General features: G+C 33.5%; 1 non-coding gene across 1 annotated transcript; it reads right to left on the bottom strand.

Moving 5' to 3' along the window:
- Nucleotides 1-6,868: 6,868 nt before the first annotated feature.
- Nucleotides 6,869-6,975, bottom strand: LOC145590317 (small nucleolar RNA R71). The gene has a single exon (XR_014101946.1). It is a non-coding gene; the product is annotated as a small nucleolar RNA R71 (small nucleolar RNA).
- Between the last annotated feature and the right edge of the window lie 233 nt (nt 6,976-7,208).

Raw genomic sequence — 7,208 nt, 5'->3', positions numbered from 1 at the left:
CTAAAATACTAAATTTGGCCTAAACCGAGCTTTATATGCGGACCCAATGATCATGGTGGAGGGTCCATTAATATTAATTATATTTCTAAAAATATTAGGATTAATTAGAAGTTTCTATGAGTTTCTAAAATATCTTAATTAACCTTTTTGAAAAGATAAGATTAAAGAATTTGAAATTGAACAAAAGTTCTGTTTTTGAAAGTCCTAATTCTATTCGAATTGAAAGACGTTCAAAGACGGTCAGATATTATTTTTGTGTCTCATAATTTTTATCCAAATCTTGTATGGTTGGATATCCCTTGAAATTATCTTTCCAATTATATATTATAATATTAATTCCGAGCTATAACGGAAAAGATATGAAAGAAATACGAAACTTCATCCAAAACTGATAACCTTCCACTATTTCGGCCATATCTTTTACTCTACAAAAGATTTTAATCTGATTCTAATTGGGTTGGAAAGTAGACTTCAAGAGATTTCTAACAACATATTATTTGCCTTATTCCTGGATCAAAAGATATGATAAAAACAAAATCCATAAAAAAACTATTTTTATCGTGCCACGATACTTCTTATCGCGCCACGATACTTCTTATCGCGCCGCGTCAAAAGGAGTTTTATTCTGATTCGAATTCTAACTCTTTTTGATCGTTTTTTTAATCGTTTTTCTCTATAAATAGGGTCTTTTTCCTCCATTTTAATTCACCAACAATCATCATTAATCATCTTCTCTTCTTATCTCTAAGCAAAAGCTTATTCCTTCTTATTCCTTCTTGATTTTTTAAACCTTTTCTTAAACACACTATTCCTCATTCACGAGATTTGAATACACCTAACCAAGCTCGAAGTTGCCTTAGACCTCGACGTGAAAGGTTGATAGTTTTGAGGATTTGGTCCCAAGTCCATATTTCAATTAATATTATTTTTATTGTTTGATTTAATATTTTCATTGAAGTTACTTCTTAATTATTCATTTAATATTATTCTTTCTTGTTTTGATAGAAAGAGGTATGAGGCATCAAAGTAAGTAATTAGATTACTTTTTTATTATTCTTCTGATATAGAAATCATGTTTAGAATATTTTATTGATTTCTAGTATCATGTTAGGATGCTTTTATTGATTCCTAGTATCATGTTAGGATGCTTTTATTGATTCCTAGTATCATGTTAGGATGCTTTTATTGCTTTCTAGTATCATGTTAGGGTTAGAACTTTGATTTTTATTGTTTAGCGACATGCTAGGATTTGTTATTAATCTTGTTAGTATCATGCCTAGGATCTTGCTAATAACATTATGCCTTGATGAGAATATTATAATGATTATTGTTGTGTCAATATTATTATGTTGCTTGATATTATTGTTATTTCTTGATCACACCATCTCTTGCAGGTTTAAAGGGAATTTGTACTTGAAATATCACGCTTAATAAGATAATTAATAATTTAAATTAGGCTAATATGATTTTAATCAAGTGATCGCCAATAATAGATTTATTTGTGCATTAATAATCAACCAATATAGATTAAACAAGTTTAGGATTAACATATTGATTGTATGTTGATTGAAAGCACACATGAATATGAGAAGAACAAAGTAAAGGCCTATTTAGGGCGGGTTCAATCTCTTTTAGGTTGGATTCGTACCATCATCCTCGCATATCTAGTCATGGTTCATGACCACTATGGAGTTAGCGATCTCTGTGATCGTGAAGGGGTGTGACCTTTACCTCGTGAATGGTTTACAAGTTCCTAATACTTGTTGGCGACTCTTTTACTCTACCTTCCTTCCCTTTGGACGCCACCATGCTTGAATGCATGATCACAGTGGGGCTTAAAGTTGGGTGCTTGAGATATTCCCTACAGTTATATATTCATTATTCGTCATGAAGAAGGCATGTACTTAATAAGCAAGGCTTATATATGTTTAAAAGAGCTAAAGTTATATTTATTGAGCATGATTCATGATTTTATTCTCACCAATTTATTATTGGATTTGAGTCGAGAAAGATCGTTTATTTATTTACTCACCCACATAAGTTGAGGTCGAGTTAAGAAGTTAGTTTATTACTCACTCACATAAGTTGAGATTGAGCCAAGGAAGTTATTAGTGCATTTAATGCACCAAGGTAGTAATCGTGCAATTTTGTGCACAAAAATAGGCAAGGAACCTTAATTAAAATGAATTGTATGTGCTCACTAATTTATTCAAGAATGAAATGGAAGTATATGTTGATTGTTGTCATGTTTGTTCTTGATTGATTGATTGAAGTCATCACAAGTTAAATTGGTAAATCACGTAAAGTGTAAGAGGATACACACCAAAACTCTTGTAACGTACACACCTTGAGTATGAACACATGGGGGGAATTATGTGACTTTATATTTGATCATAGCTTCTACGGGGGTACCAGACGCTGTACTTTCTTTTATTATTAATGTGCTGGAATTCCGTCACCAAGTGTGATATAGTAGGTGCCAATTGAGGTAGCTCCCTAATTGAAACCTTAATATTTAATGGGCTATTTTTAAGGAAGGAAACCCGTTAGATGCGTTATCCAAAGTTGTATATTAATAAATTAAATTAGAGTCATGAGTCAAAGGTAAGTTGACTTGTGTTGTATGGCAAGCATGTTTTATTTAGTTATTTAATTATTTATTGTCTATTTCTAGGATATTCATGTTAGTGTGTTTATTCCTATTGGTGCATATGTACTCAGCTTTTGCTGATTCGTACTTTGTTGTTTGTGTTTGGCTTTTCTTTGTACTGACCCTACTATGACCTATTTTATATGACGAGTAGTGTGGTTGAAATGAAGAAAAGTATAGGTAGAAGGAGCATATCAAGCATGATGGGATTAAGCGAAGAGGGTTATATGTTTACTTGTTTATTATTTATTATTTATTATATTGAATTATTTATGTAATCGTTGACACTAATGTATAAGTATTTTTTATGTTTTAGTTTAATTTTTAAGGGCCTTTAGTGGTTTCAAATTATTGGTTTAATGTAAGTTGGTTTCAAAGTTTGAGTTGATTTTATTAAACTTTATTTCATTCAAGTTTTTGAAAGTTAGTCTTCCACTGTGTAAATTTGAAAATAGTCTTAGCTGTTATCACGGTGGCAGTAATATTTTGGAGAACTATTATGAGTTTTATTTAGAGTAAAAAGGGTATTTTAAAAGGAGGAAATTTCTAGGGTATTACAGGTGGCGCGGTTGGGTTGTAAGAGTTGGTGGTGGTTGGGTTGGTTAGGATATTTTTTTTTAATCGTTTATAAAATAATTTTTTAATAAAAAAGTCAAAGGTTAACAATTTTAATCATAAAGGAGAGCCATAAAACAAAAAAAAAAGCTCACTATGCTTAATTATGCAAAATCGGAGTACCACTTGATAGAATTGGAAATAAGTTTGTCTTTCATGTAGAATTTTTGAATCCTTGAGGCCAACATGTAGAATTTCTGATGACCTCCTTTTCCTTTTCGATCTCTTGAGCATTGTTCGAAGGGTGTTTTCAATCCAACTCTTTGTAGTACACCGAAGAGTTGGAGTCGTGTATCCCTATAAGTCGATTGCTATGAATCTACGTGTACTGTGCGGGGCAAATTCAACTTTAGGGCAGTGATCTATTGTCACGCTATGCCAATTTCTAGATAATTTATTTAATTATTTTAATAAAAATTTTGTCAAGAACTACCAATTAAAGCTTGTGTTTTGGAAACAACGAACTACCTTTAATTTTTTTTTTCCAAACAACTACCACAAACTTGTAAAAAGTTTAACTAGCACTACCACTCTAACAAATCCGACTAGAATCTCCGATATATAGGTTCCACTTTATACCTTTCCCTCAAATTTTTGTTTCTCTCTTCTCTTTATATAATTGCTATTCTTCGTTCAACTACAGAGCTTATAAAAAAAAGTTATTTAGCAAATTTCTTTCTTTATTTAACAATTGAGCAACAACAGGCATTTCTAGAATATCACTTCAGGTAATTGTATTTAGATTTAAGTTAATTTGAGAATATAATATGTGAATTAGGGTTCTTGGTGACTAGAAATTGGGTAAATTAGGGTTTTGCAATTTTGTGCAATTTGGGTAAATTGAATGGAATTATCCAAATTAGGGTTAATTAATTGGTTGTTTTCCATGTATTTGTAGGATTTTTGCGAATTGAAAATAAAATAACATCAAAACAATTATATTTTGCCTATGTGACATTAGTATAACTCCATGGCCATCTTCAAAACCTTTGTCCTTCATAAGCAACTCTAAGAATCAAGTCCAGTTATCCTTGTTCTCAACCTCCACAATAGCCCATGCAACTGGGAATATTATTATTATTATTATTATTATTATTATTATTATTTTTATTGTTATTATTATTATCCTTACTTACTGTAACCAAAATCTGGCCAAGAAAACCACCTTTCAGGTGACAACATCAACACCCAGCAACAACCTACAACCCCTTTTAAATCCCACTATGCAAGTCTCCAAGCACACATACATTCTTTGGAAAAAAACAGGGAGGTCTCTCAATTCCTTCAATCACAACTATAACACTTGAACCAAGGTTTAATTTTAAGATTGCATACCAATAGTAAAAGATCCTCTGATGAGTGGCATTTATGCCACTATTTCACCCTTTTTCACTAATGATTTTCCTCATTTGTCAATTGTTTCCACCTTCTCTAGTCATTTTTACCTTTGTTTTGGTTATTTTTATTCTTTCTCGTATTTTACCCCCTTCTTTTATCTTTTCTTTTGTTTTCTATCTTTTCTTTATTGGTTTTGTAGGTTTTTGGCACTTTTGGATGAAGTTAAGGAGCAAATGTGGCTAAGAAAGAGGAGGAGATGCTTAAAAGAGAGGGCGCACATCTCTACAAGGAGCCGCAGGCGCGGACAGACTGATTTGGAGCTCATCCTTTGAACCTGTAGAAGGCTGGTCGCGCCCCTTGAGAGGGCTCTCCCCAGGCACTCGCGGGCGTGACACTTCAGGTCGCGAGCGCGACTGTTCAAGGTCTTGTTTCCCCTGTTTATCAGCTGCGGCCTCTCTCGACCGGGAGAGGGCTCTCCTTCTGTCACATGCGGGCACGACTTCGTGGGTTTTGCAATTCCGTACCCAGCTTTGAGAGGGTGCATCATTGTTTAAGAAGGCTCTACTTAGTTCATTATTTGTGGTTTCTTTAGGCAATATAAAAAGACTTTTTCTTGAATTTTATTATTATGCTATTTTTCCAATAATAATTAGAACTTTGTAGCGAGATAAACTCTAGTATTTTAGGAGAGAAAGTTGCTTAATATTCATATTTCATCATTATAGTCAAGGTTTCTTCAAGTTTTCTTCAATCAAATGCAAGTGTTTCATGTTTTCTTCATCAATAAAGTTTTATGGTTGTAGTTTCTTTACTCTTTCCTTATTGTTTGGTTTAATTGCGTTTGATAGTGTTGATTTTCATCTACTTCTTTGATTCTACTTGTATTGATTAGGTTTCCTTAATTTTTAATCATGTTTGGCTTTGTTATGATTGAATCCATGCTTAGTGTAGTTGTTATGGCTATTTTCTCTTCTCTAGCTTAGATTTCTAGCTAGGGAAGGGGTGAAGATCATGATTGATTGGGATTATATTGATGATTGATTAGATTTAGCCTTGAGTTGATGATTTTGTGCTTAAATTGCTTGGAGTTATTGATGTGCACTTTTAATTCCAATGTTTGATTTCTAAATTAGATGCATGGGAATGATCTAGTTTAAGTTTGATCTATTTCATCAGCTTGCTTGAGTAATTGCATGGGAATGAATTATTTGAGTAGAATTTGTATTCCTTGGCATGAATCCATGTTGATTATCATTTTTGTCTTAGTTGATTATGATTGGAACCTCATCTCCTTAGTGTTTTGATCATATTTATCTCAAATCTTGTTTTTCATCCTTATTTTAGTGTTTCTAGTTTGAACTTTCTTAATTTGTTTGCTTTAATCTTTTTAGTAGTTAATCTGATCATTGAAATTCACAAAAACAATTAAAATACCCCTTGTTACTTGCAATAGATTCTTAATTCCACTTTGATTGTGCAATGCCCCGTTTTCCTTGTGGTTCGACCCTAGCTTGCCACTATCTAGTGTGAACTTGATAGAGTTAGGTTAGGTTTATAAAGTGTTGATTTGATTTAGGATAGTAGACACGACCCATAATCTGCCTATCAAATTTTTGGCGCCGTAGCCGGGGAAACAACTAGTTTTGCACTCTTATTGTGTTATTATTGGATTTGTTGTTTTGCTTTTGTTCATTTACTCTCTTGCTAGTCATTGCTAATTGTTTTCTTAGCTTTGGTGGATGCTAAGGAGGTCTCAAGACCACGAGATCGACCATACTTTGAGACAAGTCCGTTGGCTTTATCAAGAAGAAGCGCAAGGGGGTCTTGGTGTTATTGTTGAGAGTGAGAGTGATTATTGGTCTTCAAGCTCTCAAAAGTGAGGCAATGGCAGCACAAGTGGATGATGTTTTGTTTTGTGAGTTTGGAAATCCGGAGGATTATGAACTCACGGGAGGGATTTTGCTACCCATCACGGAAACCAATTTTACCATTCATCCCTAATACACGAGGATGGTACAAGCGGAATAATTTTCTGGTTCTCCAAGAGAAGACCTTATTAAGCACCTTGATAGATTCCTTTAGCTATGTGCCATGATTTAAACCAATCAAGTTTCTCAAGAGTACATTTGAATGCACTTATTTCGACAATCTCTTTCGGGTAGAGCAAATATGTGGCTCAAGCAAGTCAAGCCAAATTCTCTCACAACATGGAGGGATATAGTAAAGGCATTCTTCAAGAGGTTTATTTTTGAGGAAAAGACCGCCGAAATGAGAAGGAAGATCGCATTATTTGAACAAGAAGCTGATGAGTGTCTTAGTGAAGCTCGGGAAAGGTTTAAAGAGTTGGTACAAGCATGTCCTCACCATGAATAAAATCAAATCTTGCTCATGCGATTCTTCTATGATGGATTGGAACCTATGTCTAGAGCTAGCTTGGATACGGGGGCGGGTGGACAATTGATTAAGATCCCCCAAAATCAAGTCTGTAGACACCTAATTATGTCTCCCCAAAAACCAAAGCCAGTGATGAGTACTTTTCACATCATTGAATATCAAACGAAGTGAAATGTTGAAGAGTCTTGTGAGTTCTCTGTTTTTTAATAAA

This window comes from Chenopodium album, chromosome 17 (assembly GCF_948465745.1).
Source record: "Chenopodium album chromosome 17, dcCheAlbu1.1, whole genome shotgun sequence".
Lineage (NCBI taxonomy): Eukaryota > Viridiplantae > Streptophyta > Magnoliopsida > Caryophyllales > Amaranthaceae > Chenopodium > Chenopodium album.
This window is presented reverse-complemented; position numbering and strand designations above follow the sequence as displayed.